This window comes from Corvus moneduloides, chromosome 2 (assembly GCF_009650955.1).
Source record: "Corvus moneduloides isolate bCorMon1 chromosome 2, bCorMon1.pri, whole genome shotgun sequence".
In the NCBI taxonomy this organism is placed as follows: Eukaryota; Metazoa; Chordata; class Aves; order Passeriformes; family Corvidae; genus Corvus; species Corvus moneduloides.
Window position 1 is genome coordinate 12,892,407 of NC_045477.1, and position 18,740 is coordinate 12,911,146.

The 18,740-nt window shown below is 37.7% G+C and overlaps 1 long non-coding RNA gene across 2 annotated transcripts in view; it reads left to right on the forward strand.

Annotated features, from left to right (window-relative positions):
* The first annotated feature begins 16,263 nt into the window (after positions 1-16,263).
* LOC116438454 overlaps positions 16,264-18,740 on the forward strand; it is a 32,712-nt gene continuing 30,235 nt past the window's right edge. For both annotated transcript variants that reach the window (XR_004237760.1, XR_004237758.1), the window contains exon 1: positions 16,264-17,459. This is a non-coding gene — a long non-coding RNA (uncharacterized LOC116438454). The remainder of the gene's footprint in view (positions 17,460-18,740) is intronic.

Genomic DNA, 18,740 nt, shown 5'->3' on the forward strand with positions numbered 1-18,740 from the left:
TTATGTTGAAAAATCATCCTTATATTACATAGAGATTTTCAGGGACTGAGAAAGCATCTGCTTGACTCTCCTCTGCTACCCTTGCTGTAGGCATAGCAAAAAGCATCATGAGATAGCAGCTCCCGTGTGTCTCAGGGGAAAAAGTGCGTGTACAATTAGCATGGTTACCTTCTCTGAAAGGTAAATTATGGGTAGGAATGAGGAAAACACAACATGTAGCTGGATTGTGTAGACAGTCAGTCAACACTTTCCTGTGGTGCTTCAGTCAGCCGAAGAATGGTGGAAAGAGGCAGGGTCCATGCCAAAAGACAGTGAGTGTGTCTGTGTGTCTCTGTGTATGTGTGTATATGTCTGTGGGGCTCTGGAGTGGTTAATTACACAGGGCCACATTTTCCCTCTGCCTGATCAGTAGTTGGGGAGCATTGTTTGGAAAAGCATACTGATCCTGAAGTCATTTGTACTGTCCTACAAAAACCCCTACTTTACAAGCTTCTTCCACATGTATTTTAACAGCTAATATCTCACAAGCATTGGAGTGAAAGGTAAATATTTTATGTTACCTGGAAACTCAAATTCCAAGCTTACTTGAGAAAGTAAAATGGACTTTTCTAGTTCTAACACTTCAGAAAGTAATGCATCTTCAGGCTGTGATGATTTTCTAAGTATAGTTAGCTTCTACTCTTGGTTTTGAACCACCTTATTCCCAAATCATGTCAGAAAAAGAAAAGAAAGGGTAAAAAAGCCAGAAAGCAATCATAATATCTTAAGGTCTGATCACAAGTCTTTCTGACATAAAAAATAAATGTTTAAAGCTAAAAATATCATCCTCACTGGGTAGGAAAAAAAATCCATTTATTGTAGTTTGCAGGATATTAGATCAGAACAAATAATAGTTTTGTGGTTTCTCAGTACTTTTTGTCATTATAAAAGCAGTAAATACAGCATGAACTGGTCTTTTAGACCCAAGCATTTTTCCCATTCCCACAACAGTGAAATAAAATAGAAATGAAAGCACTTTCTATTGAAAACAACCTCTGAGCCTCTGCCAGAAAAGCTATGGCTCCTGCAGGCAGGCTGGCAGTGTCTGGGGCAGGCAGGCAGCCTGCACCCCTCCAAGGGGGAGCCAGAAGCCTCTCAGCATTTCTCTTTCCCAGGAAACTGGGGACATAGGGACCAGGTGGGCCTGGTGTCTTGTTTTCTGGCAAGCAGTGAGATCTCATCCTGGCTCAGCACAAGAGGCTAATAAAGCAATTTATAGCTTGTCATTTTTCATTGCTTTTAGTAGTATCTTCCAAAAACAAAGTGGCATTTCTTGTTTATCTCTGTATTAGACAGGTAAATGCAGCAATATTGCTTTCTTCTGTCATGGAGGGATGTGCTGCTTTACAAACATTAATGGCATGACAAATGTCTCGACTGAAAAATGCTATCTAGATATGGAATTCTTCTTCATCATTTTTTTCCTCATCATTAAGGTAGTTTCAGAGTGGCCCAAGCAACTTCTACATTTTTGTCAAATTCATTGACTAATTTGCATGAATCACAGAATCACAGAATCATTAAGGTTGGAAAAGTTCATCAGGTCCAACATTACATCACCATGTCAAGTATACCATGGCAGTCAGTGCCACATCCAGTTGTTTCTTGAACACCTCCAAGGATGGGAACTCCACCACTCCCTGGGCAGCCTATAAAAATCCTAACAACACTTTCTGTGAAGAAATCCCTCCTGGTCTCCAACCTAAACATCTCCTGGTGCAGCCTGAGGCCATTTCCTCTTGTCCTGTTTCTGGTTGCCTGCGAGCAGAGCCTGACCCCCACCTGGCTACAACCCCCTTTCAGGTAGCTGTAGAAGGGTGAAGAGAACATGAAAACAAGTTTCAGAGCTTGCATGCTGAAATATTCTACTTCAGATTCTACTGACATCTGAAATAAAAGAAATTATAGTAGCAAAAAAAGAAAGATGATACAGATCATTTTCTTTGGCATGAAATATTTTTATGTGGGCTTTCAAATGATCATACTGACAAGTTAAAGAAATCATTTCATATTAGTAACCAAACCAGCTACCCTCCCACTCCAAAATATTCTATCGTGAGAAGGAACAGGATAGAGAGAGATCAATGTAAGTCAGCCCTGGTGCATCCCACCTCAGAAGGCCATGACAGCTGCACAGTTTGAGATGTGTAGGTGTTTCAGGTTTTCTGTCTGCTGCTCCTGCCCTGACCCAGCTGCGTAATCCAATGGTGCAGGGGAATTTGCCAGCATGGCTTCCACACATCACTGAATTTCACCTGTAAATGAATGCTTTCAGGTCATCACAGAAAGGGATATGCTTTGAAGAAGCCAGCCCTCCCTAGGATCTCTGAGGGGAGATAGGCACCTCAAGCAGCGTTTCACCATAGGAACAGGATTTTATGTTCTCTCCAGAGGGGCCATCTCTTTATAAGCTATAAAAGAAAGCCAGGGAGGCTATCCTGTTTAAGCTGCAGGTACCACTTATAACTTCCCAAAGTTTTCTCTTTTCCCACCTGGGAGCTATATTTATACACCATAAATATTTAAAAAATGTTCATATTTTTCAATTCATGATTTTTTTAAAAAAACCTCAAAGCTCAAGAAGCAAAAAATTCTATCCACTGTGGAGACTTACCCTAAGTAAAGCGCAAAAGTGTCCTTTTCCAAGTACAACATATTCATGAGAAGGGAGAGGCTGTGCATGTGGAATAACATGATACCTAATTCTTTTCTTTATGTTCTAGTTTGCATCCTGTCCCCCTTTTTATCACCAGTCCTGAAGTTTGTTCTGGCTGGAAGTGTGGCTGTGTGTCCACTCGCTGTATGACAGGACTCCATCCAAGTCCTTCACTGACTTACAGCCCTTCATAACCTCGACAAGAAATGGACACGGGAAAACCTGATAAATCTCAGGGCAGATATTTGGCCTTGGCAATCCAGGCATAGAGTGAGTTCCATTAATCACCAAAGGTCCAAATTCTCTTTAATGCCAGTTGTCCCACCACAGGTTGTTTGAACCAGGATGGAGGAGTGACACTGCAGGATTGCTTCCAAGTTCACACTCAGTTTTCTGCACACTGCTGGCTCTGGCTTGAGCAATCGTCACATGGCAGAGGTCCTTTGGAAGAAGTTTCCTCCATTTAGGCACAGGAGACCTGGCAGCAACACTCAGTGATATCAGCTGCCACCCCTTCAGAGCCAGGCAGATGACCTGTGGATCCCCTTAACTTCACAAATGGATCTGATAAGAACTCCAAGCTCAAGAAAAGCTCTGTTGATCATTGTACTGCATTTGTATAGGTTTTAGGACTCTCACTTTCCCAGGGAAGCAAAATAGTAACAAAGATGCATTTGAGAAAGGCACAAGCAGGACAGTGCTGTGTGTGCATTAGCCCAAAAAACTCTTGATTAATGTCAATGAGTCTGACTTGGGTCTGTTCCAGCTCACATTGAGCAAGGGGGAATATTGCTTAATCCAAGGCTAAACTTAAAGATCCCTGTGCCTTCAGCAGTGATTATGGCTGATTTGTGTCTGTCATTTAATGCACAGGAATAATGAAAAATGGCACCTGTGTCTCTCTACATTAGATGATTTGCAAAGGTCAGGTTCTTCTCGGTGGTCATTACCTAATTTGAGACACAAAGGACAAAGGTAGTGTGTGTCTTAAATCTGTGATTTCTTATTCTTAACCTAGTAGCTCAGTGAAGTTTTAATTAGAGACAAGGCTATGCAAATTGCTCATCCTTATTTTCTTGTGTGACCTACAGCTATGTTCCTGAAATGAATGTTTGTGTTGGATTCATTGCTGCAGCTCTCAGCACTTCTTACAGCTATCTCCTGGTGACAATGTAGCATTCAATCAGTTCCATTACTCTGCTGCTCTAATGACAGGCAGACGTCCCCTTTACTCTGTTAATTCCTTGGACCAGCTCTATCTGCCTCAAAAAGCAACCCACAAAAATATCAAAATGAACTGCACAAGGGTGCCATGTTTTCCCATATCCCCAGACATTTTTGTCTTTCTGAAATACGTAGAAAAGGGCTGTCACAAAGTCATGAACACACTTGTATCTCGAAATTTGACCAGACTATATCTGTAGTGCCATAGACATTAAATGAAAATTTCCTGTTTCTTTCTTTTAGCACATTTTAACAACACTAAACTTCACAAGGGACACTATATAGCAAGCAATAAAGGAATCATAAGGTGTATTTTTTGCTAAGTTTTAAATTTTTAGCTTTCTGCAGGGACTAATCTCTTAGGGTGATGGGAAGCACGCTGTCACTGATCTGGTGGAGAGATTATCTCAAAGGTCTTTTCCAACCTAGCTAATTCTGTGATTCTGTGACAATAAAATCATATATTGTAAACACAGAATCATAAAATATCCTGAGCTGGAAGGGACTCATTCAGTCCAACTCCTGGCCCTGCACAGGATATCCCAACAATCCTACCATGTGCCTGAGAGCACTGTCCAAACACTCCTTGAACTCTGTCAGGTTGGTGCTGTGCCTGCTTCCCTGGGAGCCTGTTCCAGTGACCTACCTCCCTCTGGGTGAAAAACCTTTTCCTGATATCCAACCTAATCCTCCCCTGGCACAGCTTCAGGCCATTCCCTTGGGTCCTGTCACTGGTCAGCAGAGAGAAGTGGCTGCATTGCAGTGTCTGCCCCTCCTCTTCTTCTCATGGAGGGGATATGAAAATATCCTCCTGGCACGTATGAAACAGTTACATATCACCCTCAGGGACTGTGTTTGGGAAGAGGTAAGTGGAAAAATAAGAAAATAAGAATAAAAAATAAGAAAAGTGTGATGACATATGCTGCTACAGATATCTCTATGATGAATTGTCCAACTGTTTAAAGGTTCAGAGGTCAGTCTCAGATGAGGAAAACAGGAGGAAAACAGGCATAGCTCGTAGTAGACATATACATCTTCCCAGGCACTGTTTCCTGTTAATGCAGTTTTGCTTTTCTTTCTTAGTATTACCTCTGTATTTTCCTTCAGTATTGTCAATAGACAGATTTAAAAAAAAAAAAAAAAGACTAGATAAAGATTGCTGCTTTTGTTGTTTTACATCATCCTATGTAAATGTTAAAGTAATTTTTCTCTCTTTTAAAGAGTTCTGATGTACTCTAAAATGTAAACCTCTAAACTTTGTATGAAAACTGGTAAAGTAACAGTGCATAGAAGATAACTATCTTATAAAGTGCCAGAAGAAAGAAGTAACAACCTTCCTGGGTTTTTAATCTAATATTTTTTATAATAATTAATTGTAAATGTATTAAATATTTTTCCTGGCCTGAGTTTTGTTCAGTATTGTTATTGCTAGCTTGCTACTTACAGTGCAGAAGTTTCTATTTGTATTGAAGAGGAGCTGTCATGGCATCTTACTTCAGCATCCAGTTTAGAAATTGCTTACGGAAAAGACAAAGATGAAATATATCCTGCTGCTTTCCCCATTACACATCAAAATATGGTTTTTTGCATAGTGACAAGTGCTTTTAGGCAAAAACATCACAGTAGAAGTCAAAGGCTCATTTTTCTTCACTGGCTAATACTAGTAACATGATGATTTTTATTACCTTTTTTTTTATTTAGAAGAAGTGCTTAAAATTAAGTAGGCATTCAATGATGGTGACAGTCATAAAACACAAAAAACTCATCTTCTTCTTGACCTGCTTCATGTTCTGGGGTCTGCACTCCTCCCCCTGAAGTTGCTCTGCATTTCACAAACACACAATTTCCTATGTCCTCCCAAAGAGCTATGGTTTCTTATTTGAAATCTGCTATTGCTCTCTGACGAGTACCTTGGCCCACTCTCCACACACCACCCCTACCCAATAACAATTCAACAAAAATAAATAACACCTACTGCAGAACTAGTTACAAAAAATCTGTATATTCATAGGTTCAGGATCAGACCCCAATGTTGTCTATGGGAAAAGTCTCTTCAATTGTGATCCTATTTGCTCATTTTTATGGGGTTTTTTTTGTAGATTTCATTAAACATACATAATGAGAAATTTTATTTTCTAGTTATAAAGCATTAAAACATATTAGATAGCAAAAACTGACATCAACAGCAGCTGTTCTGCATTTTGGTCATCTGTCACTCATCCTGATTCTTTCTGTCACATTCTGGTGGGTGAAATCACTGAGAGTTGTGCTCAGTCCATGAGGACTGGGTATGTTAATGCACAGAAGAGAGAAAACATTCAGGAATATGTTCCACTTAGATGCTATTCCAGGCATGAAAATAAGGAAGACCTCACATTTTCTTGCAGAATTCATAGAAAAATTGCACTGCTGCACATAGCATAAAAAGATAAATTCTCCAACAAACTAGTCAGGAAAAAATGAATAAGTGGAACTACTATCAGACTTGCTCATGAAATGCTATTTGCATTTAAACCTTAAAAATCCTTAAAAGTTTATTTATATTATTTAATTTAAAGGGTTGTTTACTTTTTAAAAAAAATGTTGAAGTCCTTGAATATATTGATGACTTTTTAAAAAGCCAATTTTTGTTTTTAAAATTAATGAAGAACACTTTGCAAATACTAATTTGCCCTTAGATTTAATTTAGATGTAAATAGTGGCCAGGAAATATATGGAAAAGTTTTCAGCAGGCATATATAGAGGATATGAGGTAGCAACTTGTTCTTCGTTGGTAGTTTCTGCTTGTTAATAAAAGAGGACAACTTTCTCCAGCTGCATGGAGGCAAGAGGGATGCAGCCCTTTGTGTGCATGTTCCTGAACCACTTGGAGGGTTTTTGCTGCCTACATTTTGTCATGTCACTCTCCTGTGTTACAGGGAAGGCTTTAATACCCACTAATCATCTGCTTACTTCTGAAATAGGGCCTTTGCTAGCAAACATGAGTACGAGTCAGCAGTGCCCTGGGACCCAGGAGGGTCAACTGTGTCCTGGCGTGGATCAGGCACAGCATCACCAGCCGGGCAAGGGTGGGGAGTGTCCTGCTCTGCTCTGCTCTGGGCCGGCCTCACCTTGAGTGCTGGGGGCAGTTTTGGGCATCGTAACATAAACAAATATATAAAGATATTAGAATGCATTCAAAGGAGGGACACAAGGATGGTGAAAAGCCTTGAGGGGAAGTGTGTGAGGAGTGGCTGAGGGCACTTGGTCTGTTCAGCCTGGAGGAGACTGAGGGGAGACCTCACTGCAGTTACAACTTCCTCATAAGGGGAAGAGGAGGGGCAGGTGCTGCTCTTTTCATTCTTATGATCACTGACAGAACCCAAGGGAATGGCCTGAAGCTGAGCCAGGGGAGGAATAGCCTGGATATCAGGAAAAGGTTCTTCACCTAAAGGGAATTTGGGCCCTGAACAGGCTCACAGGGCAGTGGTCACAAGCACCAAGACTGGCAGAGTTTAGGAAGCATTTGGACAATTCTCTCAAGCATGTGGTGAGATTGTTGGGGTGTTCTGTGCAGGGTCAGGGGTTGGGCCTCTCTTATATCCCTTTATCTGTCAGTATCCATGCTCCACCTTTCCAAATGTCCACTAACAGGACAAACTTACATGATCACACAGCTGCAGTCATGCTACAATGCTTCTTGGACTTCCTCCTTCCTTCTTCTCCCATTAGATAGTACCTGAAAACTCAAAGTAGATGTGAGGGTTTGAATCTGCTCTCATGTGTCCTGGCTTTATACACAGCATAGGAAATCCCTAAGGCTTACTTAAAGACGAGGTTGGAATGACTCAGTACCTGATCCTCAAAGAATGTATAATTACTAAGATGTAAAACCTGCTTTCACAGTAGTGCACTGAACACGATTTGCACTGACAAGTTAAACATGTTTTAGCCTGTGTTAGGAAATTGAAAGCAAATTTCAAGACTGGTTCTTGCTTCCTTCACCAACAGACTCTAGTGGATGTGATCAGTGAATCACATGTGGTGACCAGTGTTTCTGGGATGAACCACCACCCTGGGTTTTTTGAGGTTGTGGTCCATCAATCTGGGATTTTGGTACTTTATTTTTTAAATCCTTCTCTAAGACTAACCCTTGGTTTTGAAGACAGAATAATTATTTTATTATACAGCAGTAGAGTATTTGTGAAGAATTGAAATAATTAGTTACTCAACTGGAAAATTTAGAATAGTCATGTAGTTGTAACTTATTAATAGTTTAAAGCAATGTTAGGTATCTACTTATTGCTAAGAAGGAACAAAAATTATTTTCTGTTTTGAAAAGGACCTGATTTTATTTTTATGTAAAAGTCTTAGTGTTTATGTAATTTCAAAATACTTCACATCTTTGTACTATATTTCATCACAAGTGCTTTATGAAAAAAACCGAAACAGGCCAAACCTCCAAACCTTACAAGTTCATACTCCTGAAAAGTGTGTATAAACTTAAGAAAAACAAACTAACAGGCAAACAAACAAAACCCCAGAAAACCCCAAACCCCCTAGTTTTATGTGTTTGAATCTGGGGTCAAAAGTAATGAAAAGAGAGGAAGAGGAAAAGTGAAGGGCTTTTCAACAGTTCTAACATACACCTGAAAGGATTGTCTACATAGTGAAAGGCACAACAAGAGAAATATAATTCTCCCATGCCATAAAGAAAATGTCATTAAAAGTTTGACAGAGAATCAGTCATCTGCTAGCTATTAATGAATTCAAATAACTATAATTTTCTTCAGTTTTTATTATAGGAGGCTGGGAGCTCCTAATTATAATGGAAAGAATTGACATAAAATAAATTTCTCTCATTTTGATAAATTAGGGAAATATGCTAGGGCATATCACTGAGAAAACTTAGGAAAAAGATGCCCATTCCAAAAATTGTATCATCCATACACACTCATTTTTCTCATGGTATTTAATGTTGCTGGAGATCAGACATTAGACTGTGCTGTCTATTGCAAAATGACAATCACTCTGCATATCCTTGAGACAGCAATTTGTAGAAGTAGTTGTTATCCTTTTCTGTTGGTACGTTATTGACTGATGTCTATCTTCACTTTTAGTTTCCTTTTGCGATGTAAGAGGACATGACACTTTCAACTTGATAAAATGTAATGAATTAATGTTCACAGCACAAAAGTATTTATAGTGTTAGACTCTTGATAAGGTCCTGGTAAAAGGTGTAGCACACATGACAGCTGCTATCATATGCTGTCTGAAATAAAAACCTTTTGACTTCTTATGCTGCTCCCCATTTTTCCTCATTCTTCCCAGTCTAGTTGCAATGCTCTTGTTAAACTGTGAAGTGCATTGTTGAGTGTTTCACCAGAAAATAAGTTCAAGTGTCTATTTGCCACTGCAGCATCACCAGTCAGAAAGGACTGGTCACAGCCTGTTCTGAAGAAGGTCAACAAACAACCACCAAAAGGAAGTTAAGACCTCTTCAGGGAAGTGTATTTCCCTGAGGAAAAAGACAGAGACAGCTACCATTGAAAGAGGAATTTACTTTCTGCAATCATGGCAAAGGCTCAGATAGTGCTATGATGTTAATTTTTCTTTTGGAAGTGCTGTATGCAAGGTCGGGGAGCGACACTTTGGGATAACATTTGGCTGTGCATTTCCAGTCTGAGAGCAGGTATCTGCTCGATGGCTTTGGGCCAGTTGACATTGTCCACACACCTGTGACTTATCCAGCCTGCAGTGGGAAGTGGAGCCAAAGGCCAGGGTGAATTTTTAGCCTTGGCAAGGGCAGAATTTGCTGACAGTAAAGCAGAGACACATATTCTAAGTCCTGGTGGCCAAAAAATCCTTCAGAATCTTGAAGCAATTTTTTTTTTAGCATGGTGGGAGGGAGAGGTTTTAACAGAGGAGAGAGTTTCTGCCTGGGAAAAAATATATTTACTGCAAACTATAACAGCAGACATTGTAAATTACCAAAACTGGCAAAGAGGTCCCGACGAGCAGCAATTGCACTGTAGCACAAAGGCAGATGCTATTTGGGAAAACAGATGCCAACTAAAAAATCACTAATAAGAAGCAGTTTTTCTTCTCTAACTTGCCCTTCAGCTTGAGCAATATCTAAGATTGTATTGTTTTCAGCTAGATCACTTGAGAAATAAAGAGTAATTTATGTAATTCATCCTTTATTGACATAGATTGTGTAATCAGCAGACCTATATTAAGAAATCATTTTCAACATTGCATTTATACACAAATAAAATTAGACCAACTAAAACAAAGATAAGCAAATAAAAATTAATTAATTCTGTCAATGAAATGACAAAATAGACAACCTGCTTGGTAAAATTGCAGCCCTAGGTGATGTTTTAATCGAATTAAAGGACAATTTGTTGAAATTATTTTGCTTTGTCTCAAGAAACAAGAACAGCTAACATATTTTCACTTCCATTTTCCACAGCATATCTGGAGGCTGTCTTAAAAAAAGAGGGAAAAAAATAAATAGCATATTTAATTGATTTTTTTGTAGAGTTAGAAAGAGAGAGGGTTGTTCCAAATTGAATATATATATATTATTGTAGTGCTTATGTCTAGATAATATCAGAGTTTAAAAAAATCCAGAGCAGCCTTTTTCTCACAGACTGAAAAATAAGTTTTGCACAAGTGGGCTTTCTGTCTCTGAAATATGTGACAATAAGGGAAAGTACTGAAGAAGAAAAAGCACTCTCTGAGCAACTATTATCTGCAGGTATAAAAATAAGAAGTGCCTTATAATGTGTTTGAGTGTTTGGGAAACATTTTATTGTGATTAAATTTAATCTAAGCAAAAAGGAAACATTAAAAAAGTGTCTGCAGGCTTTTTTATCTCCTTAAATCTACTTTTCACTGTAATGGGCACACAACTATACCATTTCCTAATGTGCATTCTGGTTTTGGATACCTTTATTTGTTCAATATAGCTAAACATCACTTCATATTAGTTTCAATTGCTGAATACAAATATTATGGCTAAATGCCTGTGCTTCTAGAAACAGGGCTGTGAGACCAATCATTGCAGTTCCTGTTTCTGGCATATTTCAACTCTCATAAGTCAACTCTGTAAATCTTAGAACAGTTTCTTTTCCCTTCTTTTTCCTCTATAAAGTAAAATATAATTGTCATTTTTATTCCCTGCTCCACAATAACTGTCATTGGATAATGGAAGAATCAATCAAACATCTTTTTTTCATGTCCTTGCAGCAACAGAACTTTATTAGTTTTTACTTCACTGACACTGAGAAGCCCGAATCAATATTGACAAAGCATCAAATCGTTTTGAAAAGTTTAGCTATGATGTTTCTCTCAACTTAACCATTTCACATCTGTCACAAATGCAAAGAGTGAAGTCCCAATCTTGCTTTCAGACATGAGAGTCCCTAATGCAACTCACATTCTGGAGAAGTATCTGCAGTGAAAACAAGGTAATGAGACAATGCCAAGGTTTTGCTGCATTTCACTCATTAATAATAGAGCTATTTAGTGTGTTAACAGGCTCTTTCCTTCTTCTCCTCTCAACACACCCCCTCACCTCAGTGGTGTCACTACTGTGGCAATGCCTACCTACAATCATCATACTGGGGGCACTGAGAGAAGGAATGCTTTTTTATAGTCAGAAATTCCAAGATGAAATGCTTTTTGAATTTCTTCCTGTAGAATTCTTCTAGCAGCCACCTACGCTGAAGTTGCCTTCAATAGTGAATTTCATACTCTATAGGAAGAAGTGGTGGTGGTGAAAATATCCACAAACAAGTCTGCCAGGATTTCAGGTATGAATAGCCCTTACGAGGGGCGTTGTGCCTCTCCAGTACTCTTACAGACTTGTTGGAGGTGGTTATACAGGTCAGAAGTAACGGCAAGATACACAATATTTTTATAACAAGGTGACTACACTAAACCTCTGCCCTGTGGGCTGCAGCCTTCAGTACCACTCATCCTTTCTGTGCTGTGTTACCCAGTGCTTGGCATAAAAGTACTGTAAATCAAAGAAGTACTAGTAAATCAAACTGCCTTTTCTGGTGATTAACTTAGCTAATCTCTACCTGAAACATCCCACACAAACCCTGCATGTTTGACTAGATAAGCTCTAAAACAACCAGGTGAGCAACCCCGTACCACGGGGAGGGCATGAATGACAGGAACACTCATACACATGTGCACAAACATGTACATCCAAATATTGAACCAGTTGTGCAGTCATCATGCCTGTGAAATGAGGATGCGTTGGGCAAACCGTAGAGGCAGATACAGACTTTATAGAAAACTGTGTATATGTGGCCACCAGGAATTCTGAAAACGTGTTACAACAAGGAGCTGATCTGTGTTGTGGTAGTGGTGTATACAGTTGGTCAAAAAATGTATACATTCAATTAATGAAATTTTCCTCCCTTATTTTTTTTGTTTCCCGAAGCATAGAATCATTAAATCCTAGAATTATTAAGGTAGGAGAAGACTTCTAAGTCAGTGTTCAATAAAAAAGTAGACATGGCACTTTGCAATATGGCGTAGTGGACACAGTGGTATTCAGTCAAAGGTTAGACTTGATGACCTTGGAGGTCTTTCCCAACCTTAATAATTACCTAATTTTATCATTTTATGATTAACCCAGCACTGCCAAGTCCACCACCAAACCATGTCACTAAGCACCACATCTATCTTTTAAATACCTCCAGGAATAATGATTCCACCACTTCCCTGGGCAACCCGTTCCAGTGCTTGACCAACATGTCAGCAAAGAAATTTTTACTAATATTCAGTCTATATTAGGTATAGACTCTCCTGGTACAACTTGAGGCCATTTCCCCTTGCTCCATTGCCCCTTACCTGGGAAAAAACACTGAACCCCACCTGTCCACAATCTCCTTTCAGGTAATTGTAGAGATAATGAAAGGAATTGTAGGAATTGAAGTCTCCTTGTATGACTCTTGGAATGATGGCTCTTTCAATAATTTCTTTAGGACTGGTGCAAAATATTAATTTTCACAACTCTCAGGCAGGTCCAGTTTGTATGGAACAGGTGACAAAGCCAGAGGAACATTACACATTCAGCAGTCTTGTAAAGTGCAATGTCTTAGCCTACACATGCATTTGCAGGGATACTCAATATTTTTTCAGTATATTTTGTGGAAGACTCCAGATATTTCTAAAATCAGTGATGATCCACATTAGTGTACATATTTTGGAAGTGTGTAGCATTTTGATGTCTACTATTATGTCCTTAAAATTTTTCCATAGGCTCTCAAAGTTGACAACATCAGTCAGAAAAAATAGTCTTTCCCTCTTTTAGGACTGTCCAAACAACAGATGTCCTCCAAACAGGATGGGATATTGTTTCAGGTATGAGCAAATGTACATATTGTAAATTAGCATTCAAGGGAAAACACTAATATTTCTCTACAAAAACATCCTCTCTCCTTTTGCCAGGCAGAGTGTCCCAAGAGTTCTTTCTTTTACTTGCAGTATAGATCAAGAGCTGGTCTCATATCACAGATGCCAACCAAGTTTCATGTAGCATTTGGTTCTGTAGAACAACTCCCAAGTGTTTTGAAGGACTATTCCCAAACCTGTCAAACCCTTGCATTTCTTGCACAGATGTTCTGAATCCATACTGCTTCAGTCTCAAAGGCTAAATAAAGTAGCTTCTGTGAAGCCAGAATTCACTTATTAAAATTAATGTTACAAAGACATCTTGGTAACACATGTTTTATGTTTTAGACTGGGCAGCACAAGAATATGCTTTTAAGCATTCTTCAAATTGCTGTCTCAGGTTGTTTTGACTGATGTGTAGCATACTTGTTCTTGGTTGAGGTGATTTCATTCACTGAAGCTCAATTTTCTCTGCTGGTTGTTATCAAACTTTTATTTACTGTGATAATATAAAGGTGCATAATTTTACTCACTTAAAATACAGTATCATGCACTATGAATTAGTTAAAGCTACTTTCCCCCTTACCTTGTATGTCCTAAACCAGTAGGAAAATAAGACCAATAGTGACTAAAATTGTAGTGATGTTTGTCATACTTTTAAAAATACACGAAAGAGTGCTGACAAGCACAAGACTTTACTAAGAAGTAGCAAATTTTACTCTGTAAGCCACAGTAACATTTATGTCACTACTTTACTGCATTATGATTACAGTATTTAAAGATTACCAAATAATATTTTTAAGCCCTAGGATCATTTAATACAGATGCCTTGTAGGGAACATTTTGCTTTTTCCTTGCCACTGAGATAATGGAGCTCATGCAGGTACTTGTGCTGCCTACACATACATAGTTTATTTAGTAAGTTTAAGAAACCTTATCAGTCATTTTGTTTCTAAACATTGTTCAAATATATGACATAGATAAAGATTGATGGCTCAAAACATTTGATTTGATTCTTGCTTTTACATAGGCATTCTGAGCACCAATGTACAGAAAAGTGAGCTGGAGAGTTAGACAGCACTTGCTTGAGAGCTGTATTCTAGAGCTACAAAAAGTTTCCTCTGTTTGATAAGGCCACAAGTTTTTCCATGGCAAAGTCAACAAGCTCATATTACAGGTAGAGCATTTAAAGTCAAAGTGGGTTTCAGGAGGATCACATGGCCTTGGAGAAATAACTTAGAATGTTCTGCTCTAGTTTTCCATCTTCAGAATGAAGGGAAGAAATTGACTTAATTTCTTTCATCCTTATCAGTATTCTGGGGTAGAGAATGTATTTGATTAATATTTGTGAAAAAAAACCCACAGTATTTTTTTCTTGGCTGTATCCCACCAAGGCTATGATCTTTTAATTACTAGTCAAGGAAAAAAAAGTATAAAGCCACTCATTTTTCAAAATAACAAGTTAAAACTGCTGTTGCAAACACTAGTTAAAAATATGCTACAATTTGCACTAATGTTTCTGTCTGAAAGGTCAGTCATTAGAAAGGAAACTCTTGAAAGGCATAGCAAACCATGCAATTCACAAGTAATTAACAGTAACAGTGATGTAGATATGACTCCCTATAATAAATACAGATATAATGCGAAAAAGAGTTTTGAAAGACAATAAAAAAGATTAAACCAAACAGGGATATAAATAAAGAGCATGTAAAGAGAGATACCACAATTAACAGATTTTGATGCCATTATGTTTGTGTGTCTGAAAACATAAATTGTTTCGAAAATGGAGGAAGTGGCATGATTTAAGCACTTCTGAAGCAGAAAACTCATTTAGCTATTTTATGAGGTAAAGACACTTACTGTAAATCAATTCCACACTTGTAGGAGGGCAATATAAATTGCCTTGATAAGATATGACTGATTTAAAATACACTTCTTGAATAGCACTGGCTGAATATAAAGCACCTTATAAAGAGATGTGCTCTGAATTCTGAAACTGGGACTTCATCAACATGTGCAAGTGCTTGAAAACTTTTTACTGGTGAGACCAAGAAAGAGAAAAAGTGAAGCATGCTTCTAGAAACTCTTCTACATTACTGTTCATTGGAAAAAGCTGCAGAAAGTAATTTCAAATAAACCTTAAACCATTGAAAAAATCCTTCAGTATGGTGTCTTAATGTATTATACCTCTTTCCAGCATATATGTATCCAAAACAGACAGTAGTAAATTATAAATATACTCATCAGGACGACTTGCTCTGAACCTGAATATAAAAGTACTGTGGAAATGGAACAAACCACGTCGTGTATTTTGTACCACTATGATGGCAACTTCATTCATGAATGTGTCACATAAGCAGATGAGCAATGTGACCCCCAAAGGAGCAAACAAGGATGGGTGTTGTGGCATATAGGAGGTGTCCAAGGAACCAAAAGCTGCAAGACAGAGAAGAAGATAAAGATGAAGGACAAATGGGCAGGAAATGCTGCTGAAAGCAGAGGATGACTGGCATCAAAAAAAGAATAAAAGATACAGGAAGCAAATGGCATTTCTTTTGATAGTATCAAACACCAGATATCAGCAAGGAAACTCAGGGAAGACAATCCCACCTAAGTTTTGACTTCTTCCACCAAGGAGCTGTAAAGAAAACTCAAACTTGGCAAAGAACCACCGAAGACCCCAGCCATCAGTGATAACCATATGGCCCCATGGTGGTGTGGCCTCACAGCTAATTTAAAATTTAACTGCTAAAGACAAAAAATTTTGTTCAGATCATGATGATGACTAATAACGTATAGAGTGTCAACTAGCAAGAAAAATGTTGGTAAAAAATTAATTTAATAAAATTTTACAGTTTAAAATATAGTTTTGCCAGTCTTCAAAACATTCCCATGACAGATATTTCAAATTCTCTAGTATATATGTATATATATCCAGATACAACACATGCAAATAAATGTCTTCCGTATAGGAACAATTTCATTTTTAACTCTTTTTGGTTATTTGATTTTGCTTTTGTGGATTTGGGGTTTTTCCCTTACATGAGATACATATCTTTGATAAAAGCTGTCAGAGTTAAATATTTGTTGCTCTTTTCAGATGAAATACAGCAATATGAAGGCTAAGTGAGATCTGATAGAGCAATAAAGTTTGTTTATATCTCAAAGTAGAATTATCTTTCAGTCCCCCTCTTGATTGACGAGAGTGTTTTTGGTTTTGTACTCTGATGATTGAATTTTGCCCTCAGTCATAGCTACAAAATTCATGTACTTTAATTGACTTTGGTAGAACTACACTCATTTATCTCATCTAAAATACTGGCTTATCTTTTCTGATAAGAACAATAGGCTATACTGTTAGACTTCTAAACACTCCTTATCAGTGTCTGCTGTAGAAATAATTTCAGATATAGACTCTCAAGCATTAGTAGAATATTGAAGCTTCAACAAGTCTCAAAAAAACAGGTTTATTAGCTAAAATATCATATAAATATAGAAATGACATTCCAGTTCATTGTATAGTAATGAAGATAATAGAATAAAACTGCTGAAGAAAACAGTAAGACTAGATTTAATGAGATGTGTAACAGCAGAAAGGGAGGAAATAGATCATAAAGACTTTTTAAAACAAACAAATAAATATTTTGTAAAATGTGTATTCAATACTTTTGTATGGACTTGCTGAAAGGACACACTGGCTTCATTAAATAGTTGTTATCTATAGTATGTACGACGACAAATAAACAGATATGATTAAGAGAAAGTTAATGTGCCCTTAAATGATAAAGAGAGGAGCCCAATAGTTAAGAACTCTGAGCATATTTTCTCCCCCTTTCCAAGCTATTTAAGTACCTGTCCATCCCTACCCTCTTCACAGAGGAATGGCTCTTTATAATTAGGTGAGATATTTCAGGCCTGTTTCTGTGTTTCTGCAGGTTTCACAAAAGGCCTGAGTGTGCCACACAGAATCAGCAGCTATATCTCCATTGCAAGATTTATAGAGAATGAGAACATACTACTTGTGCCATGTCTTCCTTCTGACTAAATATGATGCGACAGTACAAAACTTTTCCTATATTCTCTTGTCAGTTCTGATTTGGGATACTGCTGGAAATGAGAAAGTACAGACCTGGATAAAAATGAGGTAATAGCCAAGAATATTCAAAAAACTTGTTGGAAAAGTGTAGTTCGAATTAGGTTTGAATTTCTGGAACGAGAAACAGACTTGTATTATGTTCTATGTGTAACTGGTGATGAACCCTGAGAAGCAAAGTGATGAGAGCACTACAAATGCTACAAAACAGTCATATTATAACTATACTTTAATGAAAAAAAGGATGGGATGGATCTAGGTTTTGTTTTGGTGTAAACTCACTGTGAAAAATTGCTTGTATTTGACACTCATGTAAACTGATTAATGCATTCCAAACAGCCATTTTATGGAAAAATTTGTTACTGAAAACACAGGATGTTCCTCCTACATAGTAAATCAAAAATTACAGCATTTATATTGGAAACAATTACAAAAAATAATTTAAAAAAATATCAAGGGTGAGCATGTTTTTCAAGGACCAGCTATGAAAAAACAGACAAACACCTTTTATCAATGGAGTCCTAATCACCTTACTTTGCTTTTATTATGCAACAGATAGTCTCTGAATTTTGGGACATTTTATTTACTGTAACAGTTAAAACTCAAATTTAAAAGGGGTATCTATTAGCTTTAGAAACGCAGTATTCGTATGTACAAACCACATACAAAACCTCTTGTATTTTGTGCTTTATGTTCATAATTTCATTTCTCAATGTTGGTTTTAAAAATTCTCCCTGGATCATCTGCTTTTGATAATTTTGCTTGATGTCCCGTGAGAAAATCAACCACACAAGGCTTCTGCTCCCCTCCCTGAACCCACTTCCTTCTGCCATAGGGCAAACTTTGAACTGCAAAGCACCAATTGTGTTTGATCCCCTATGAAAATAAATTGATCTGCTCAGCTGCACTCTTCACAAAAAAAATCTCCTAAAAAACTTATTGAAAAGAGAGTCATCTATTAAGCTAAAATGAGAAAGAATAAGTGGATATATCTCTTTATAGAGCTCTGCAGGTCATCTGGTTCATCTTGTATCTGATTTGTACTGTTTATTTTGACTGCTTATGACAAGAACACATTTTCCTTTTTATACTGTATAGCACCAAGCACTTTACAAAAACAAACTCAAAGATTACTCTAAACTCCATGTTTTGGAAGAAGCAAGGAAATGCTGCCAATAAATATGCAACCAATCATAGGATTATATTCCGATTATTAGTATTGGTTGAGACAGAAGATAAAACAGGAAAATAATTTGAATAGTATTCTTATCATGGCTTGCCAAAATTAGATTTTACTCATAACTGAAAAGATCCTTGCACTTCTTGATATGG